Source organism: Rattus norvegicus, chromosome X (genome assembly GCF_021556685.1).
Source record: "Rattus norvegicus strain SHRSP/BbbUtx chromosome X, alternate assembly SHRSP_T2T, whole genome shotgun sequence".
Lineage (NCBI taxonomy): Eukaryota > Metazoa > Chordata > Mammalia > Rodentia > Muridae > Rattus > Rattus norvegicus.
In genome coordinates this window covers 94,152,857-94,174,782 of record NC_141554.1, presented here as the reverse complement: position 1 = coordinate 94,174,782, position 21,926 = coordinate 94,152,857, and the positions used below count along the sequence as shown (strand labels likewise).

Sequence of the window (21,926 nt, the reverse complement as noted above, 5' to 3'; positions counted from 1 at the left end):
AGGATCTCATCACAACTTAGAAAATTTTATTTTGCAAGAAAATATTAGATCTAATATAAATAAATAATATATATTTCATCCAATATGATACCAATATATATGGTATCATCCAATATATATAAAACCACATCTTAGGGCTGGTGGGGAAAAAACGCACATCTTTTTCTTTTCTTTATTTTTGAAAAATTTTATCACTAAACTTTTTATGAATAAACTATCAGTAACCTATAGTACAAGCTGTATGACAGGGCAATCATCTTCATGAACTGGAGTACTTTCTTAAAGCAATGTTGTGACCTAAGGAAGTCATTTGACAACCTGGGAAACCTGTTTACTTTATTTGGCAAAAAAAAGTGGAGCTGCAGATTAATATTTATTACTAATTCTTGGCTCTCGAAATATAAAGAGCATGTTCACAAATAAGTATTAATAACAATGCTACCTGAAATAACTGCACTTTTAAAGAAACATTACAATAGGGATAGGTTTGCCCTTTTGTTTTATTTAATAGCACTTAGAATATGTGTCATTGCTTATACTTTTAAATGTACTAATTACCTCAGGAGATTCGTTAAAGAAACTAAACAAGGCTCACTTCTCCATCAACAAAAGTTATTTTTGCAATGTCTTCTAATAATCTAGTTCCTCCAAGGGAAAACACAGTGTGATTTCCCAGTGGGTGAAATTATTCACCCTACATAGTTAACTATTGTCACTAAAATCTACACAATGGAAATTCTTGAATATGTTTTAAATAAAATGCAAAATGTGAATGTGAATCTTCTTAATATTCAGTGTTGCAAGCATTGCCAAAACACATCTGTAGAACACACACACTCAAACACACACACACACACACACACACACACACACACACAGAGAGAGAGAGAGAGAGAGAGAGAGAGAGAGAGAGAGAGAGAGAGAGAGACTGTTTGCATGTTTGTTTTTGTTTGTTTTTATTTATTTTAAACATATGGTAAGCTAATCCATAGCTGTAATATATTTTCTTTTTTTTTTTCAAGTAGTCTTTCCCAGGTCTACTCTCTCAAATGGGTGCATCTTTACAGAGAAGAAACTCCAAGGATCTTGGCTCTGACTTCTGAACACATTTTAAACTGCAGCAATTTTTTTCTCTCATTCAGTTAGATTGCATCCTTGTTTTCTAGTATATTGTGTATAACTTGTAATTATATAATTATGTTATCACATGGTATAAATTTCTAAGACTAGGAATCATACCTTAACTACACTTAATAAAACTCACGGTTCTAGGTTTGTAGTTCATTCCTGAAATCTAGGCACATGAGAGACCAAGATAAAAAAGCTCAACGTCACCTCTGGGTTATATAATGCAGTGGGCTACACACTGAGATGCTGTCTCAAAAAGAATCGAATAAGTAAATAACTCAATAAGTTATCTCCATGATTTCTAATATAAACTCAAAGCTCTTAAAGCTCATTTTCTTTTCTTTAATATGCAAGGCTACTTAATTTTATCTGAACATAAAAAGAGTATGTTTATTAGTTGAGAGTATTAATATTATTCCCTGTCTATGGGACTGAAAAGGTATGTGATCTTAAAAAAAACCTAAGTCTGGGTTACTTTTCACAAAATATGTAGTATCTGAAATATCCATGTTGCAAAATCATTGTGAGATTCACATGTAATAAAGTCTGGAATACCATAAAATCAAGAACAAAACATTTTAAAATGATAATATAATCAATTCATACAGCTAATGCTAGCTGCAGAAAGATTGTTTCTTACAACAAAGAGATGATATTTCAAGTAGAGTAGCACTCCTTTCTCCATGGCTTTGGGTTCCATGGGTTGGTTTAGTTACCTATGGCCAATCAAAGTGAAAAATGTTAATGTATTTCAGAAATACTTCATAACTTTACTCCAGTATCATTTTAATTGTTCTGTAATATCACATATTTTTCTTAATCTCTTATACGCTTACATTTTTAAATTGGACATTATTTTTAAAAGGAAATATGCTATTTATGCTGTTATAAGCTCTCTGGAAGACACATAGCAACAGTTTAGGCTTAGCATTATTAAGTAATGTTAAGAGTAATGAAATCCAAGGCAATTTTGGCAGACACCCAAGTTCATTTAGCACTTGCAAAAAACATTTTAATCCAATTGGCCCTGTAGTTCACAGGGATCCTCAAGTTGCTACCAAACAAGCTCTGCTGTTGCTGTTACATTATCTGAGCTCCAAAAAGACAAATGGTCTCATTGACAAGATGGTGACTTGTGATGCCACAATTAAGACAGCCACATCATCTTTGAAGGGATTTTTTTTTCAATAAACACCATCAGATCACATTGTGCTTCTCCCCAAACACAATTTAAAATTTTATTTCCGACTTAATACGTGGAATGAATGCCTCATTTTAATGCTGCTTCTGTAGCATGATAAGCTGCACAGAAAAAAGTAGAGCACCGACTTTTCTTCTATAGTCTGAAAAGGAATTAAAGTTTTGCTCAGAATAAAGAGCTATTATACTACCTTCTGAGGAAAAAACAGTTGTGATGAAACTATCACCTGTGTAGTTTACCATTTCTTCCCAGCTTTTAGGAATTTTTTTTAATGGTAGATAGCAAAGAAAAATAAAAGCTCTCTCACTGTCATTTTTGGTGTTCTTGTTCTGCTAAGTGTCAGATACTTTTTTTTAATAAGGAAAAAGGAAAACTTTAATGTCGAGATGAGAAAATTCAATTGGTGGCTCTGAAATACAAATGACTCAATGACACGTTCATTTAAAATATTTTATAGTGCTAGAAAAATGGTTCAGTGAATAAAAGCACTTACTGTGAAGCCTGATGACAAGAGTTCATACCTCACACCAAAGTAGCAGGACTTCTGAAAGCATTGTTTTTTATTTTTACACATGTCAAAATGTGCATGCATGCATACACACAAACACACACACACAATATTAGAAATCACTGAGATATTTTATAAATGCATACTTTCTAGGAACTATACTTTGTTAAAAATAGTTATGGCTTTAAGGTTACTTTGAAAATGTTTAAAATATTGTTAAACTGTTGATAATGTTTGTTCAATGGCTTTCAGTTTCTAAGCAATATAAATGCATGCATGTCAGCTGGTGAAAAAGTTAGGCAAATGATGAACTAGAGACTGGTTGTTTTTCTCATGGCAGGTTTACCTAAATTACTTAGGCCGGAGATTAAGATAAATTTTAATATCAAAATGCAAATAATTATACAGTTTGTTAATTTTTGAATGTGTAATACATTGCACAATAACTCAAATTTATTGATTTTTAAAATTATGCGACTTTTGGTTAATTTCACCTTGGTCATATTTACATGAAAATAAATTAGCTCCTTTCTGCTCTGTGTGGGCTGAGGTTTAGCAGCATTAACATGCCCACAGTGTTTTTTAGAAATGCAAAATTCCAGATCTCATTCACAGCTACTGAATCAAAATTTGCATCTTAACAAGATTTCTAGTTAAAAGGTCTGAACAGTAAAATTTGAGAGGTACAGAAATAAAATGCACCTTTCCTAGAAACCAGAGTTTAAAATAACAAGTCCTTAGCAGAGATCTTGATTGATTACAAATTGTCTTCTAATTGCATTTTAAAGTACTGCGATGTTGTTACAGCTACCCAGCTATACATTTTGTGGCGCATTAGCCTTACATTCCATTGCTTTAAACTCTTGAACATAATTGTGAGGGGCTTCCAACATGCATAATGTTCAACTGATTTTTAATCGGTTCCATGAAAATTTCTGCTTAACATTCCTTCCTTTGTTAAATGGACAGTACATACTATAACTACTGTATCTAGTGATTGTTAGGAGTAAGTTCATAGGCTATGAAAAACTTCAAGCTAGGAGAGCTGTATGAACTGGGCCTCAATTGAAAACCAAGGCAACAGGGGTACCAGAGTTAAACTGAGCACATTATTTTCTGATTTAAAAAATAAAAAATGGTTGCAGCCTGATTCAGTGTTTTTGTGTTGCTTGTTTATACAGTACATTTTCATGTGAGTGTGTGTGTGTGTGTGTGTGTGTGTGTGTGTGTGTGTGTGTGTTTGTGTGGCACCACTTACTTGGCTTCTCTTTAAATATAATGAAGTCTTCTGTTTTGGATGATGTTTTAACCTAGTAAGCTACAATCATATCAAACTTAAGGTATTCTAAACATATAATATAATATTTGAAATGAGAAAGAGAGAACCCACACAGGCAGTTTTAAAAAGATTGCATATTTCTCGCTGGACTAAAATCTAAGTCCCATCACTTAACACTCCAGTTGTTCTTTCATCTCCATTTGATTTCCTATTTCCTCTCCCACTTTCTCCTCCAAAGAAAATATAGCTGTACAAGGTTATTCCTGAAAGGAAAGGAAATTTTGCTTTGAAATATTTTGCCTGCCTACTTTTTTACCTGACACTTCTAGTGATACTCTCTAATACTCAGCATACACTTTGACACACTGAATGGTTAAATTTTAGAAAAGTAACACTCAAAATCTTTCCAAAGTTATGTTTGAACCTTCATAGAAATGTACATTTAAGTGTGCCTGGTAAATATGTATTGATAAAAGTAAACCAAATATTACAGAGCTTGTGTATTTTATCTATCTGTAGTAAATGGTCATTTCAGGCCACGTTAAAAATATTTATGTATTTTAATGTGTTAATATTTTATTCACTTGTTCTAAATATCAGGTCATTATATAGTGTATTTTATAACATAGTATTTACAATACAAGAGCAATTAACAGCCTCAATTTAAAAGAAAGTGTTGAACACAGATCTGAGTCCAAATAGGAAATTGCTTAGTTTAATAAAGCTACATATTTAACTTCTGATACACACACACACACACACACACACACACACACACACACACACACTTGTATTTGAGCAAATGTACTTAAACAGTTGGATGAAACAATGTCTTAAAATTCTAAGTACACTGGAAAGTAGGAAAGATGTATCTGTCAATCTACCATGCAATATTTTATATGAACTCCTGGAGAATTCACTCCACATTTGTGAGCTGAAGGTTTTAGATTTAATATTTTTGGTCTTTGACATTTCCAGAGGCTCTTAGACCTGTCCTAGACTTAGTGTGCTATAATGTAAAGAGTGACATTCAACAACTATGTGTCGAATTCATTTTAACTTAAGTATTCATTACGTCTTATTGCAGATGTTAATTGCTCCTGACCTGTCAATATATAACCTTCTTAAAGTCGTTAATTTCTTAAATCTAAGGGCCATCTGTCACAATGCAGTTCAACTGTCACATGCAATGCATTACAATGCTGAAGGAGCCACAGCAGTTTTGGTATCAATGGTTAAAGACTCAAAGCAGTGAAGGTAGTAGTGCTTACAAAGCCAAAAGACAAGGACAGATATTGTATATGCTGCCTTTTGTGAACCTTCACAAGACAGGTGTGTTTTGCAAAGGACCTTGAAGTAATTTTCAGCTCCTTCATTTTCCATTTGAGGAAACTAGTACAGGGAGCTGAATTATTTGCTCAAGGCTACCCTGTATACACTAATAACTTATAAAATACCTGATGTTCACATAATTTGAATAAATCCCTGCTCTCACTTACCATGTCAAAATCCAAAGGAAAATATTTGTAACCCTGAAGACAAAACAATGTATTTGCATATTAGAAGCTTAATGTTTTTTGTTTGCTATGATACAAACCCACACAAGATTAACACTCATGTGCTTCAAATATGGTATGTCTAAAGAAAAACACTACTTAAAAATTATTGACAACTTTTTCCAAAAAAGAAAAAAAAACACACATAGAAATATAAGATGTCTTGCAAACATTGTGAATTAAGAGATAGCACTAAATATTTACTACATTAAATGGACTCAAACTTAATGGAGTGGTATTATGATGGATCATAATTTGAACTCTTCCTATAAATAAAATGAAGGGAATGTTTTAAGTGTCTGGAATGTATACTATTACCACATCAATAGTCCTACTATTTTATGAGGTACTTTTCACAAGATCAATATACAAAGTAACTAAATGGAATGAAAATACAATGAAAGCAGCCAAGTAACAAATTTGTTTTAATACACATAAAGGTACTCATATTTGAATTTTTATTTTTTAATCTAAGTCTCTTTTTGTCTTTTTTTTTACATTCAAAACTTGAATAAAATAAACTCATAGAAATAGGACAAAGCAAGGCAGAATCCAAGGAAAAGTCCTAGCTTAAAGACTGAAAACCAGCAATTTTTTTTTAACTTTTACTGACTAGATAGCTTTAACTAATGTCACTTGCCTGACCTTCAGAGGGGAAATCAGGAAAAACTATGTCTTTCATTTTCTATTCTGTTTATGTGGTACTAGAATTAATAATTACATTTAAAATAATATAAATATACAGAATGCTGTACATATTGAACAAGTTAAAAGAACGAATCAATTTGTAAAAAGAAGTAATAGTTGACTTTCATTTTATATGACGTTAGCAAATGAATTGCAAACCAATTTAAAAATTCAGTTTGTATTCTAAGTACAGTATATTGACAAGCTACAAGAAATGTTAAATTATCAACACAATTTAAATTGAATAAGGAAAAATCTGATTCTAGGATATCTTTTCCTTCTTATTACTTTGCTCATTTTATTACACAATCATCAACATTCTAGATGAATGGATTATGTGGATAAACATTCTTTCATATTTCTTATGGAAGTGAAACTATAATCATTGTCATTTTAGCTGTAAAAACTACTTATCAATATTTACAGCACTAGAAATATTCCTTTAAATTCTTGAATAATTGATGATCTTCGGGATGTAAACAATAATAGAAGCACTTATGATTTTGGCAAACCATTCTTTTAATTCTAAAACATAATTGAAGAGGCCAATCTTTTCACTTTTATTTGGCTGTTAATAAAAATGCAGTCTTTTATGTAAACAACAAAATCTCTAAGACAATTTCAAGCTAAACTAGTTTTCCTCTATTGATAAGTCTGTGTTTTATCATTGATGCTGCACGGCATATAAATTTTGAAGAGATGTGTCATATAAATCAGAGATTTTTGCTTTTTCAAACCATATTTTTGATATGCCTTTTATGATTAACTTCGGCCAAATAATTACACCATTTTCAAGCATGGTCAGTTTAAATATCATAAGCAAATCTATAATGTCAAGAAATCTTACCTAATTTTCTTCATTCTGGACATTGAATGATCAATAAAGTCTTCAGATAACAAAACTCTGCTCAGACAATGACAAGTAATTCAGAATGTTATAAAGAAATTTAATGAGTATAAACAAGTGGAGTCATTATATATTTTGCTTTCCCCAAGATAAAATTCAAATGTCTTTGATGAAAATAAAATGTAGATTGTATGACATATTTTCTTCCCTCTTATTTCCCAACAATATTGAGCCAAATTTATAAAACATAGAATAACATGAGAATCATTTCCTTTTCTTCATATATGTATATATATATATACACACATATATATATAGTGTGTGTGTGTGCATGTGTGTGTGTGAGAGAGAGAAAGAGAGAGAGAGACAGAGACAGAGACAGAGACAGAGAGACAGAGAGAGAGAGCTTCTTTTATCTCTGGGTATGGTACATAAATATGTTAATAGAAACAAAAATTGGCAAAAGCTTATCTCGTCTGGGATCCTGAAGATGGAGCAGGAAAGAAAATTATTATTACTAAAACCAGTAAAAGAAATGACTCGTGAGAAGAGGACACACCAGAAAGGACAAAATGCAATGCAACTGTGTAAAGAATGTGTAGTGAACAATTATATACATTTGGAATACCACCAATGCACAATTTTTAAATTCCCTAAATACAACCAACAGAAAACAGGCATGGACAGACATCATACAAATACAATAAATCAAAGGAGTTCTACTAAAAATCTTGTTTGAAATTAAAGCAGCAAAAGACACAGAAACAATATTAAGTCATCTCGATGCAGTAAATTTTACATATTTGTAAACAATTTTGAAGCAGGAGCTTTTCTTTCTTTCTTTCTTTCTTTCTTTCTTTCTTTTTTCTATTTATGGAAAGTTATTGGAGTTATTGGAGAGGCTAAGGTACCTAATGTGCAGTAGGATATTTTTTTAAAAAATGGAGATTAATTAATCCAGAAATAAAGCAGTGAAGGAAAAGTGAAAAGTAAAACAGGGTACTGTTGTTTGCTACTGTATAAAGGACGGAAACAATATTTAACAAGTCTAAACCTGGCATTAGGGAGGGAGCTGAAATAAGGAATGGAAAAAGAAACAATGCAGGATGATGAGAGGGTTCACGGACGTGTGTGAAAATGGAGTGTGGTGGGCAAACCTGTGCTTGTAAATGGTAAAAACATGCGGATGTCTAGAACAAAAGGTCTTAGAGACACTCCACTATATTTTGGTGGAAGATGAAATATATACAAGATTGGGACAGGAAAGTGCAATTAGTAAAATTATATAAGTATGCAGATAATAAAAGGGAAACTATTTTCCCCACAGTAGCCTTCCTTTTTTATTTTCTATTGCAATTCATCAAATTATTTAATATAATTTTAAGTGCATTTCATAAACCACTCACTGCAAGATATTTCCTCCTTATTTTATTATAACATCGTTTCCTGATAAATCCTCAAAGGTGGCCAAAATCTACAAATTACACATACTTGTTAGCTCCACAGTAAGCCACAAATTCCTGCCACCATCCTTTCTTTACTACTTTATTCTCTAAAACCATCCATGTCTGCTTGTTGGCTCCCAGTGACTAGGTATGAATATTTTTATAGTCAAGAAAACATCCTTTTTTTCTTATGAACCTCCTAACCTCATAGCAAAAAATTAATCCCTCCGTTATGAACAATTAGAGCATTCACCACATCATATCAAAATTTTATGAGTCTCCTAGCTTAAATGGGCTTATGCCAAATTTTGCATAATCTCTTTTGGATTCTTAGAGTCTGGCACTTTGGTACAATAGTTGACTAATTCATGTTTGTGGATTCTTTGGTGAACAAATGAATGTCATCTTTCAAATATGTAAACCGAGATTATTGGAGGGAATTGACTTTCACGTCTTCATCCCCTGTATAGTTTTCTTTTCCACTAATAGAAAACGTGGCAACCATACGTATTTCCTGAATGTAGTTCAAAGCCAGTGGCTTGATCAGTCTTCTTGTCTGTATACCGTCCTGTGCTCCCCCAAGAATCTTTTAAATCTTGTCAAAAAGCTATGGTGAACTGATCCCATTAAGGGGGAGAGGGAGACAGACAATTTTTTCCTTTTAAAATACCTTACCAGATTTCTTCCTGACAACAACAATAAGGAAGCTTATTATCAGGAATTTCTATCTTGCATAAAGTTTTGAATACCAAGAGAAAGAATAATATGAAGCCTGCATCCTCTCAGCTAGGCCTTCCAGCTGCAGAAACCCAACATTAAGGACATCCATCACAACAGCACTTGGGTGATAAAGGGAGGGTGGGTCTTTAGCAAATGATTGAGCTCTAGAAAATGAATGTGGTTTTATGCTTGATCTGAGTTCCCTTCTTCCTGCATTTCAAACGCACAGCAGCTCTTAAGTTTGCGGGAGTGATATATCATGTAAAGAACGCTTTGTGTCAAAGGGAAGGAAAGAAAGGGGGGCAAGAAAACCCACATTTACAAAACGGAAGCTACTGTGCAATTCCCCTCTGCCTTCAAAGGAAATGCAGCAGCAAAGCAATTTGTTGTGATCCCCTAGAATCTAATTTCCTCAAGAATGTGACAACTGAGGGCTTCAGTTGATGTTGACATGCCCAGCTTGTGTCTCTTTCCTATTGCCTTGTACCACCTTGTCCAACTGCTCACTGGGATCCTTCTCTTGGAGGTAAAGAATAAATTGTTCGCACTAAGTGAGAAAAGGAATTGGTTTTGCTTTCAGGAAAGTGGGGTGTTGTTCCTCAAAAGCACTGGGGCACGTTATAAAGGGAAGCTACAGTAGGCTTCTGTCTAGTAAAAAAAAAAAATACTATTCAGGAATCGTCCCAATTTGGCGCATTGGTCTATAGAAGTGACTCTGTAGCCTTGGAATTAAAAAGCACCGCAGCTCCTTGCCTGCTGCCAGAGCCAGAACCTGCTCAGTGTACGACTTCCTATTTCCAGCCTCATATTTTTCATACAAGGGACTCCCCATCCAGAACATTCACCTTTGTCCCCTTCCCTCTCCACCCTATCTCCTGGAGAAAAGCACCCCCCCAACACACACACACACATACACACACACACACACACACACACACACACACACACACACACACCACAACCAGCAGCACCACCACCACCAAGAACTTGCTTCCTTAGGTTGCAGGCAGAGACGGGCAGGTGGGGGATGGGCGGTGGGGGTAAAGAATCTGAGATTCTTACATCTTTACTATTCACCTAGCATGGAGGGAGTGGGTGGTGCAAGACACGCTGGGATTTCAACCCTGGTACCTTGCTACTAGACGATTTAACTCAGTGTGAATAAAAAAAGGTAAGGGTTGGAACAGAGACAGGCTAAAAGGAGGGAGGGCAGAGAGAGAGAGAGAGAGAGAGAGAGAGAGAGAGAGAGAGAGAGAGAGAGAGAGAGAGAGAGAGAGAGAGAGAGAGAGAGTCTGAAGGCCAAGTTCCAAAAGCTCAACGGACAGGCCGCACCTGCAGGGGAGGAGGTGGGGTCGGCAGTGCAGGAAGGGAGCCTAGGGACACAGGGCGGCTGCACACCGGGAGGGCGCCCCTCAAGTTGGCCTGCTTCCGCTCCCGACCCGCACTAGTCGCTGGCTCTCCAACCAGCCGGCCGACCCTCACTGCAGCTGACGTCATTGCCAGAGAAGGAGGGGCGGCCGGGATGAGGAGGACCCCAGCACAAACTACGTTCCCTGTGCTCGCTCTCTGAGGCTCTTGCGAGCGGCTTGGCAAACTCAGCGCCCTGGCGGCGGCGCCAGGACTTGAGCTGGGCGCGGCAGTTCTTAATTTAGCAGCAGGAGAAAGGTAGATTTAGACCTTGGCTCCTTCATCTCCTGGTTCTCTCTCAAAACCGCCCGCACACTGCCAGTTCTGCCTCGGATGAACCAAAGACAAGAAAGGTGAAACACGGATACATACTATCAGTTACTTTCATGGGCTCTCAAAAGCCTACTCCCCCAGCACAAAAACACAGGCAAAGATAGCCCTGAAGCTAGAGCCTGGACGGTGAGAATTTGAGAATTTGTTTCAAATATGATTAAAAGTGCAAGTCTTCCAAAGTTGCAGAGGCGCTAACCAGCGCACTCCCCCCTCCCCACAACTCCTTTCTTCGATCTTGAGTCACACTTCTTTTACTCCCTTTTTGCTTTCCTTTTTTTTCTTTTCATTTTTCTTTTCTTTTTTTTTTTTAAAGGATGACAAGAGAGTCGCTTTAAGTCACCTAGTGTCTTCACCTTTTTGGTGTTGTGCTGTGCTAAGTGTTCAGAATTATCTGCCTGCTCCTCAGGTTGTTTGCTGGTTGCAGAGCGAGGACTACACACAGGGTCCTCTAGCCCCTATTTTTTAGCCCTTATTGCCCATGGCCTAGATTCTCAAACACTTTTTCACATTGGGTCCATTGTACAGAAACAGTCCCCATCGTGGTATAAATCTGCCTTTGCAAAGTTTCCTCCGTAGTAAGGGAAAGAACAGCATTAAGGTTTTGCTTTCATTGTTTGCTGCTGTTGCTCTTTAATTTTCTTTATTATTATTTTTTTTCTTTTGTCCTAGAACCCCTTCTCTTCCTGATTTACTTTGTTAGTGGGTGCCGCAATGGCGCAAGTTTGGACTCCCAGCCCCCTGAGACATTTTGGAAGGACACCCCGCTCGCAGAGGCGAGTGCTCGCCTGCAGGCGCGCGCTCACCTACTCCAAGCGCACATCCCAGTGCCCCGCACCCCAAGCCGCAAAGGCGGCTAACCTAGTGGAGCCTGGAATAAATCACAGGCAGCAAAGGGGCCATCTTCACTCAAACCCTAAAAAGTCTTTCCTTGGGGGAGACACGGAAGCGGATCCTGCCGTGCACTCTGGGACATTGACACCCCAGGGACTAGTCGCTTTGTGACTCTGAGCTCACAGAGAAGTGTCTCCAACGGAGCTATACTATCCTTGCGCTCTTCCAAAGTCTCTAAAGCAATGTGATCGCTTTTTAAAGTCACCTTTTCCACTGAAGCTCGTAGCAAGAGACATTTTCGGGAAAGGGACCGTTTTATACATGTTCTAGGAAGATCCTTCTTTTGTGGAAGGAACTGCTTTTTGGGTATCTCTTCAAAAATGTCATGTATTTATGACATAGGTGGGCGTTCTTTTGGCTAAGGAATTCCAAGCCATTTCTCTAGAGAAAAAAAAAAAAAAAAAAGGAACCCTTTTATGTTAGGCTTGACTTTATAAGTCTTTTTTTAAACCCCTCAATGAGAAAAGAACACTGGTTTTCAGCTACTGCTTTATAGGAAGTTGCATTTATAAAAGGGGGTCAGAATTCCCCACACCTACCATTTCCACATTCGCTAGGTCCCAGGGCAGGTAGAAAAGGGAGCATACCAGGAAGACCAATCCCACCGACTCTGGGCGCCCTGCTGTGCGCACAGTTTTCCGAAGCCCTGCGGCAAGGGTCGCTCCCCCCCGGGGTTTGCGCCATCAAACCTGGACTCAAATCGGAGCCCCCAGAGAGGAGCGCAGCTCGGCCTGCTTCCAGGATCCACCAGGAAATCACTGCTGGGGCATTGCCCCTCAGCTGGGCTTGTTCCAGACGTCTCCCCTAACCGTCTGGGGCGTCAACTCCGCATCGCCACACTTTCCCAGATCAGAGTTTCATTCAGCTTCGCTGAAGCTGGCAGAATCAGTTAAAGTGAAAGACCTTTTTGCACAATCCATGTCGGAGAAATTCATGCGCGGACACTTTTCTGACAAAAGTGAGAGTTTTAGCAAAGTAACCAAACCAAGTGGAGGCAGTGCCAAAACATTTTCTTTGGGAGCTCATCTCCGGGGTTTGCTGTTTTTCTTACCTCTAGGGAACAGAACTCAGAAGGGAGGGCACCAATAGCATTTCTAAAAGCATGCTGTGGTCAACTGTCCAGATCCCAGGCGCAGGCAGTCACCGCGTCCTAAGCGCAGGACATGCCATGGGTCCCCAGCCTCAGCGGCTCTGGCTCCCGAACCCGATACTTACCTACTGTTTAGACTCCTCTTGAGTAGAATGAAGAGGGGGGACGAAAAAGGAGAAAAAAGGCTTCCGCCCGCTCCACAGAGACTGCGATTGCTGTAGCGGGATCTACCGCCACAGCTCGCAGTCCGCGGAGCAGCTGTTTGTCTTGGAGGTTGGTTGTGAGGCTGGTCTGGCGGCCCGGGCTAGCAGGGCTGCCTGTGTCGCCTGAGTAGCTTCTGCCTCCGCGACTCCTTGCACTGTGGTAGCCTGGCTTTCCGCTTTGCTGCGCGGGCCGCTGCTGGCTGCTCCGGCTCACAGCTACTCCCGCCCTGACAGTTCGTCGACTGCAAGGAGCCACTGCCAAGCCAGCCCTTTTCAATGGCGAGGGGGAGGGACTAAACAGCAGGGGGAAGGGGGGACAGAAGGGGGGTGAACGAGTGGAAGGCGGGGGGAAAAGGAGTGAACGAGTGTCCTAGCCGCCTGCTGGGAGGGGATGGCGCAGCACCAACTGATGGGTACCCCCTTTTGTCCCCACTCACTGCACCCCCCCATCCCACTCCAGCTCAGGAGGCGGCCTCTCCCAGAGGATGAAGAACCCCAGGAGCGGTGCGGGGGCGAGATTGAGGTAAGCTTGGGAAGTTACGTCTTGTGGCCCAGAGAAGGAAGCAGAATGCGCTCTGCCTGAAAGCTCCTTTATGGGACTGGATGCTTAAGGGGAACACACTGAGCAGAATAAGTAGGGCAAGCATCTCCCCCCCCCCCCCCCGGGTGGTGCCCCTCTGCTTGCACTTTAGTTCTCCTCTTTAAGTTTCACTCCTTTACATCATCTTACAGAAGTTTGATTTTTCTTGGTATGTGTGCTTTCTTGAGATTCCTCTGTCTCAGTTGACTCCAGCTAGAGAACCAACAACAAGCAACACCGTTTTCTCATACAAAGGATATTTAGGGCACACTAGGGGAACTAGGGGCAAGAGCCAAAAGAAGTCACTATTTGAGCCAAGTGCCTGTTTCTGAATATATCATATCTAACTGTGAGCAATCTCAGAGACCTTGGCTGCCTGTACACACACATTCTCCTGTGTGGGGTAGGGTGGAGTGAGAGTGTCTGTGGAGGAAACACAGCGTTTGGCTATCCCAGAGGAAAACTAAGGGTATCATTAAAAGGGTCAGGTCTGAGGGGAAAGGGTGGTGTCACTATATGAACAATGTGGTTTGAAAGCAGTAAAGGATACCAGACAAGGAAGTACCCAGTATGGAGCTGCACGCCTAATGCTTGCCAATAAGCTTGGCAGCTCAGTTAGTGAAGCCTGCCTGGCATAGGGTGTCAGGTCTCTGGAGAGCACTAAAGCATCAAAGGTCACTGTGTCAGGTGTGTGGCTCAGATAAGTCATGAATACCAAGAAGCAAAAGTTAATTTCCTACCTATAAAATAGGCTCAAAAACAAATAACACCCAGACCTCTCTGGTTCTGCCAGAGAATGAGACAGGTGAATTGTCTGAATTAGCCTGCACAAAATATGTGCATTTTAGAAAATAATCCACTTCCTTTCCTTAATGTGTAGAAAAACTTAGATTTCCCAATCTTCAGTTTAGTTCTGAAAGGGAAAGATGAATTTTTTTTTTAGTTTTTTTTTTTTTTTAGTTTTTTTTTTCCCTTCTGAAATAAAATGAGAAAAAGTACACTGCTTTCAGGCATTAAAATCTATGTATTCTGTTAATGCTTTCTTAAGATTTCTATCTAAATTTAATGTAAATTTGATTTTAATCTTGTATACTGATGGGAAAATAGAATGAGAGATTGCATCTGCAAAGGAACAGAATATGAAAAACAAAATAGTCTGCTAGTTATTGTTGCTTGATTTTCTTGAATAGCATTTTTACAGAAAGTTCTTTTGAGGGAAAATTTTTATGAATCCTTGCTCCACTATACCCCACTTTATTTTCCTAACCCCCTTCCAAATTCCAATTGTATTTTTAACTTTAACTTAAAATCTTGCTTTACAAATTCCTTAAATCTTTTTTGTTGTATTTATTTCTTATACCTGAAGCCACTGCTTAGAGAAACCTCCACACGGCAGTTCAGTGCAGTCTGCGTGAAATAAAAAACAAGGAAGTGTTTTCTTATATTGGTCCAGGGAGACACTTTAGCATTACATTTTATTCCTCTTGTATCTCTGACTTCATTATTCATAGTATCTAGCAGTGCTCTGTTCTCTTTGTCAGAGCAAGGAAATGTGTAGGAGATGAAATCAGATGCTGTCAAATAGTTACTGGTCTGATTCTTGGATGTTGCTCTGTTCGGTGACACTATCATAGGGGATGGCAGTAACTCAATGAAAATAAAATCACTGATTGATCTAGAATAGTGTGGCAAATCCATGTCACGGGGATATTTTCAAACCACAAATTATTCTCCACAACACCTGGAGTGGGTATCAATCAATTGCTTTCCTAAGATTTCCATCTCAATTTGATGTAAAGGGAGAGAAACAGTAATTAGCTGCTCTTAAAGCTATTGTCATGTCAGAATTATGTTGTTAATGTTATTAACTCGTTCTATAATTCCTCGACCAATGGTCATAAAGCACAGGTAATTTGTGTAAGGATTTATACATTACGTTTTGTTTCTGGCATTCTGTTCAAAGTGAATTAAACATCCAGCAAATGAATGCTTAGTAGTTAGTATGGATTCTTCTGTAGTATAGAATGAAATATTTTATTTTATGTGTATAGTCCAAAAGAAAACCATGTCTGTGGCATCGAAGCATTCCTTGTAGACCAAGGAGACTCTACAAGTTGAACTAAGTAACCCTGAAATTCCTCTGAGAAAAAGAAAATGCAGTTTGTTGAAAAGACTGACAGAAATCCACATCTGAAAATAATAAAAGAAATTTCCCCAATTACCTCATTGCCTGTGTTCTGACTGATGGTGGCACCAGTGAGCAATGAAATAAGCTGAAGCCAGAACACCTGGCAAAAGCAGACTGAATTCTAACTCTGAAAGAACTGATAAGAACCTTGCATTTCCTGCAGAGAGAAGGACCCCTCTGTGACTAAATGAATTTATGGACCGTCTGCATTATTAAACAGCACTATTAATCCTCAAAAACTACTTCTCGAGGTAGATATTATTAGCTTCTCAAATAAGGAAATAAGAATACATAAAAATGCCAAAGAGTTGGAAAACCCAAGCCTGCACTGTTTATAATACTGTTTGTTCTCCAAGCACATGTGGTTTCAGATTGTGTGGCTATAAAATGTAAATTCTATAAAAAATCTTGCAATTAACAAAGCTTTCAAAAGTCAGAAGGATACTATGTCTATGTGTTGTTACAAAAACTGATATGATGCAACTGTGGTATTCACTACAGTTTTTTCAATGTCCCAGTTAGGATCCTGAATGATGATTCTGCTATGCATATAAAAGTATAATTATGACAACATATATCATGTAAGTATGGAAATATGCTTTCTCTCTTAACTTTAGCCATAAAGTGTTATATGATTATATAATTGATAAGATATTTTAAAAAATCTTTAATGAGTAAAGATGTTTCTCAAATGTAGGAGAACTGAATACTGAGAAATAAAGTCTGTTAATGTTAAGAAAGATTGGGCAGGCATATCCTCGTAGCAAAAGACCACTATTGGCACAGCCTGTTGCTGTATTTGTTACTCATTCTGTCAAAATCAGTTTTGACGTAAGATTAATGAGGATAATCATTATTTTACTTCAGTTTCCCTTACATTAAAATGCTGCTTATCAAGTAATCTGCTTATAATTTGCTTTCCCATGTGAACATTGTGCAAAGGAAAACACACTGGTCATGCAGATTAATCAGAACAAGCACATTTTGTCTCTTATATGACAGCTGCTTTATACAAAATTTCAGCCATTTTGTGCTGTACTAAACAACTAGTACTGTACATTGTGAACAAATAATGTAGCCAATAGATGACAATGGCAATTTGGAAATTAGATAAGGCAGGATAAAATGTATCTCCCACATTTATATGCTTAATATTTAAGCAATAACAACTGTAATTATTAGCAAACAATGATGATCAATGGGGAAGAAAGGGACAGCAGTTTTAAATAAAGAGGGAGTCTCAACATTGCCACTTTCCACTATGTTGCTGCAAACAAATAAACCTCCAAGGCGAGTATTTTTCAGGAAGATAACCACTGTGTTTATCTTTCCACGTGTAACTCCTGAGTCCATAAAATGTGATTCTCAATTTGAGTTATACTGGGAGAATAAAATCATGCCAAATTTTGAAGATTTCTTTGGATGTGAACGTACACATACATATATAAAAGATATCAATTTTGCATACCAATGTCACTATGTAATGTCCATATTCTGCACAATTGAATAAAGCTATCATTCAAATTAATTGCTTTTTGTAATTGTACTGACTCCAGACAAAATTAAAGCTATATTTTTGAACTTTTAAAACATTTAGGTACAGAGTTGTCTTCTAAACAGATTCTGTCACTCATCAAAATGTGAGGGATAGCATTACCCACCTCAATATGTGTATGTGATTTTTAAAAAGATAATTTACCTACTATGTTCAGTACTGCTAGATATTAAATTAAAGAGTTGTCATTCTCCAAGATACACATGACAACTGGCATGATGCTGTAATATTTAAGAATAATAAATTATATAAAAATTTAGAAACTATGTACATACACAAGCTAAAGTCTGCAAACCGTACAAGTAGACAAGAACAGCATTAAATGTAGAATTTAAATATGGAGAGATAAAAGAAAGCTTGTTTTTACAGCCCCCAAGTAGTTACTGATTGTAACTGAGAATTTTTCTTTTTTCCGTTTTTCATTCCCCTTCACGTACTTAGCTGAAAATCATATGCATAACTTAACTGGAGACACTAGAGGGTGCTATTAGTGAAAGCTTAGAAACACAGTTTTCTAAAACCCATCCCCCTCCCTAGCATTATCAAGGATTAGAATTTGAGAGGGACATACCTGGGAAGTGAAACTAACAGTTTTTCCCTCCTAGAGGTAACTTGTAGGGTTTTGCTTTCTTTTTCTGTTTCTGTTTCTTTTTCTTCCTTTTCTCCTAGGACTACCACATTGCAGAAACAATATTAGGTGTTTGCAGTACTACTTGGGAAACATTGGAAACCCTGAGTTGGTTCCCTATTCCTAAATACTAAATGATAAAGGGGCAGGGAAAGGGGGAAATTCAATAACAGGTTCTCAGCGAAGAAAGGTTTTTATAATAATCCCTGAAGACTTTAACAACCTCTTTAATGAAGTAGTGGTAGAATAACTGTGAGTGATCAGGGCATGTGAGATTTTCCTTTTAGGCTTGAATAGTTTGACACTTGGAGTGGACAAAAGCTGCAGCCTAGTTTTTTCTCCTAAGCCCAGAGAATGACAGCCGTGTCCATATAGCTGAACTTTGCTGAAGCACAGGACTCTAATTATTGTCAGGGAATGAGTACGCATGAATACTAGTAGTTGCCGTTTTTCACTAAAGAATATATTGTGTGGTACTCTCACGTATCCATACTGTTTCAAATGAAACTCTTTAATTTATGTGTGGTCATTAGTTGTATTGTACTGTCAGGAGATGAGCAAGAAAAAACAATCTCTTTAAGGAGTAAAAATAGAGAATATTATTAACTAACAACTTCTATCTTTATTTCTTTAGGAGAAACTTTAGCTTATGTTATTCAGGAGCTGTTCCATAAGGAAAAAAAAACTCACAAATACTACTACTACTACTACTAATAAACCTGAAAGTTATTTTGATTGTTAAATAAAACTAAATTCTATCTTTCTTGTTTATTTAATATTTGTGTGAATTTTTTATCTTGCCAACATTCTGATTTAGCTCTCTCTTTAACTAAGTGGGTATCACATAATGCTTTAAGTTTAAGAAACACACACACACCACCACCACCACCACCACCAACAACAACAACAACAACAACAGCACCAAAACAAGGATCTGTTGAAAGGACATCTATTTTGTTTAAAGTTTATAGACTAATCTCAGACTATTCCAAGCCTTCTTTACTTCTTAAGCTTCTTTATTTCTATGATATGACTATGAGCTAAGTAGATTTAAATTTGTGTAGCTTGTGAAATCTGTTCTATTTTCTAATGTATGATAACACTTGTAGTGTGCGTACAGAAAATTATGAAAAGGCAAAATACCCTTAAGAATAATTATGGCTGTGATTTAGTCAAATAAAGGTATTTAATGGATGGCTATTTTTGAGCTGTTTTTCATTGACTGCACTACTTCACATATTATTAGTATAAATGACTATAAAATACATACTCAACATGATTTTTTTCATTTCAAATTAAATGGTTTCTAGTTCTTCATTATAAAATCTTAGCTGTTCTCAAATATGAAAAGGCAGCTAGTCTTAAGTATTCAATTTGTTTCTTTCCACAGAAGGTGAAAATGAATGCTTCACTTTACTTTCAGGTTTAAAGAAAGATGTGTTGAATTTTTAAATAAATAGTTACTTCCTGAGTAAAATTTAAATGTGGTGAAACCATAAATACAATTGCACACATTGTTAACCCTCTTGGGACTATCTTTTTGACTGGCTAGATAGTAAAAGTGAAGGATTTGGAGCACAGAAGATTACTCTAGGATCAAAGGTGTAATTTTTATCCCCCTCCCATCTCTTTTTTTATTAGTGTTTAGCTTTCTTGTGTAAGTTCAATAAATAGTAGCTTTACTGTCACTGTCATTCCTAATTGTCTATTTTCTACAGTTAGACAGTTAATTAATTACCTCTTTCATGGCTGTAACTAGATATGTGACAAAACAACTTAAGTAAAGAAGAGTTGCTTTTTCTTCTTTCTTACAGATTGAAGGAATAAATCACAGCGTGGAAGGCAATGGCAGCTTGGAGTGATCAGTGACAGGAAGTAGAGGTCAATGAATGCTTGGGACTTCAGCCTTTTTTTCCCCCTGTTTATTCATTCCAGAATGTCAGCCTATAGAAATGAAGTTTTAGGATAGGTTTTACCACCTCTATTAACTCAACCTAGAAACTTCCTTGAACATGCCTAGAATGTATTTCCTTATTGAACTTAAATCCCAGCAAGTTGATACTCATGATTAAGGTTAACTATCTCACTTATCTCCCTCAGTGATGCGAGGATATTCTAGTATTCATTATTAAATCAGGCTTTGCTATTCACAGTGAGGGCACACTGCCTAGTATCCCTTATCTCCTTTCTCATGCCCTGAATTCAGTGCTGTAACAGAACTTTCTACTTCCCTCAGGATTACATTCTTGATAAGACACATTTCTAAGCAGAGTCAGTACAAATACCTAGATTAACGTCAGACATTACCTTCTTATTTTAATTTTACTTTTTTGAACTATGTATTACTATATGATTCTGGAGTGAATCAACATGCTGATAGATGTGCAGTTCATCATAAAATATAAAGAATGTTACTCAAAGCTATTCATAAGACTTGAGCAATGTAAATAAATTAAAAGCCACGAACCTATCAATTATAAATGATTCTCCAAAAGGTGACCATAAAGTTGTAACAATATTTGAACAAATAGCAATAATAAGAAAGCACAAATAAAATGGAAGAGTATGAAATCACAAAGTTATAAAGGTATTAAGTAACATAGGCTTTCAAGCATCATATGTGTATGAATTATTAAAATTTCTACTTTCTTTACAGGTATCAGTTAGAAAACATAACAAAGAGATATCTGAAAAAGCAACATTTTGAAAACACATTTACAAGATAAAGTATGTAGTGGCTTTGAGGTATCTCTCAGTCAAGTTTTTAAGTCAAACTTAAAAAAAAAAAGAGGTATATCTACAAGCTTAGTTAAGAACATCAAGAATTACATACTTTTAACCAAGTGCTGAAAATTTCATAAAAGACTAAGTGCTACTAAAATATTTATTAGGTTAAATTTTATTTCTAACTTTATGATACAACAGTCTTTATTCAAATGTCTTTATACACAGCCAGTTTTAAAAGTAACACAAATGAAAAAATTCTCAGAAATTTCCTGATTTACTATAAAGACCTATTTGGATCTGATATATAATGTAGACCAACACAACTGTCAAATAAATTATATTTTTACATTACATTTACTCTATCAAGGAGCCATAACTGTAAGTTCAATAAAATCTTAATGGAATTAACTTGGCTTAGATTTCTACTTAATTCTTAATAAATAAGAAGAAAAAATAAAAGATGGTGTTTTGTCCCAAATCATACCTAAGAACTAGTAACTCAGACTCTGTCTCAGAGAAAGAGAGTAGGACATAAAAACTAGACATCCTCTGATTCCTAAGGGAAGACAAATAATAAGTATCCTTTTTAACTTCTCTTATTTTCTTTCTCCTTCAGCTTTACTACCATTATTTTAACAACTGATCTTATACTTCTTTCTATTTTTGAACAAGTACTATACTATAGTAAAATATTCCTCTGGAGACTGAGATGGGAAGACAACATAGAGGTGCTAGGGGTAAAATAGAAAGTTGAGGAAACCTCTACTTTCACAATAATATTCTCTGTAGAATTTGGAAAGAAGAAAATAGTGTTAGGTTTTAGTAAGAAATGGAGAAAAACAAATTGGTGTTCAATTCCTATTCTTAAATTTCTACTAAACTCTGATCTCCTTAGATGCAAGTTTAGGTAGAGACATGGGCAATAAAACTTGCCAACCCCATTATGACTAACT

General features: G+C 36.6%; 1 protein-coding gene and 1 long non-coding RNA gene across 3 annotated transcripts in view; one reads left to right on the top strand and one right to left on the bottom strand.

Annotated features, from left to right (window-relative positions):
- Positions 1-13,541, bottom strand: part of Pcdh11x (protocadherin 11 X-linked) — a 684,984-nt gene extending 671,443 nt beyond the window's left edge. For both annotated transcript variants that reach the window (NM_001271228.1, XM_087599862.1), the window contains 1 exon segment: positions 13,218-13,541. The gene's annotated coding sequence lies outside the window, so the exon portion shown is untranslated.
- Positions 13,542-13,743: 202 nt separating this feature from the next.
- LOC108349237 (uncharacterized) lies at positions 13,744-21,408 on the top strand. Its single transcript, XR_015646639.1, has 3 exons — positions 13,744-13,818; positions 16,582-16,644; positions 20,061-21,408. It is a non-coding gene; the product is annotated as an uncharacterized LOC108349237 (long non-coding RNA).
- Positions 21,409-21,926: the final 518 nt, after the last annotated feature.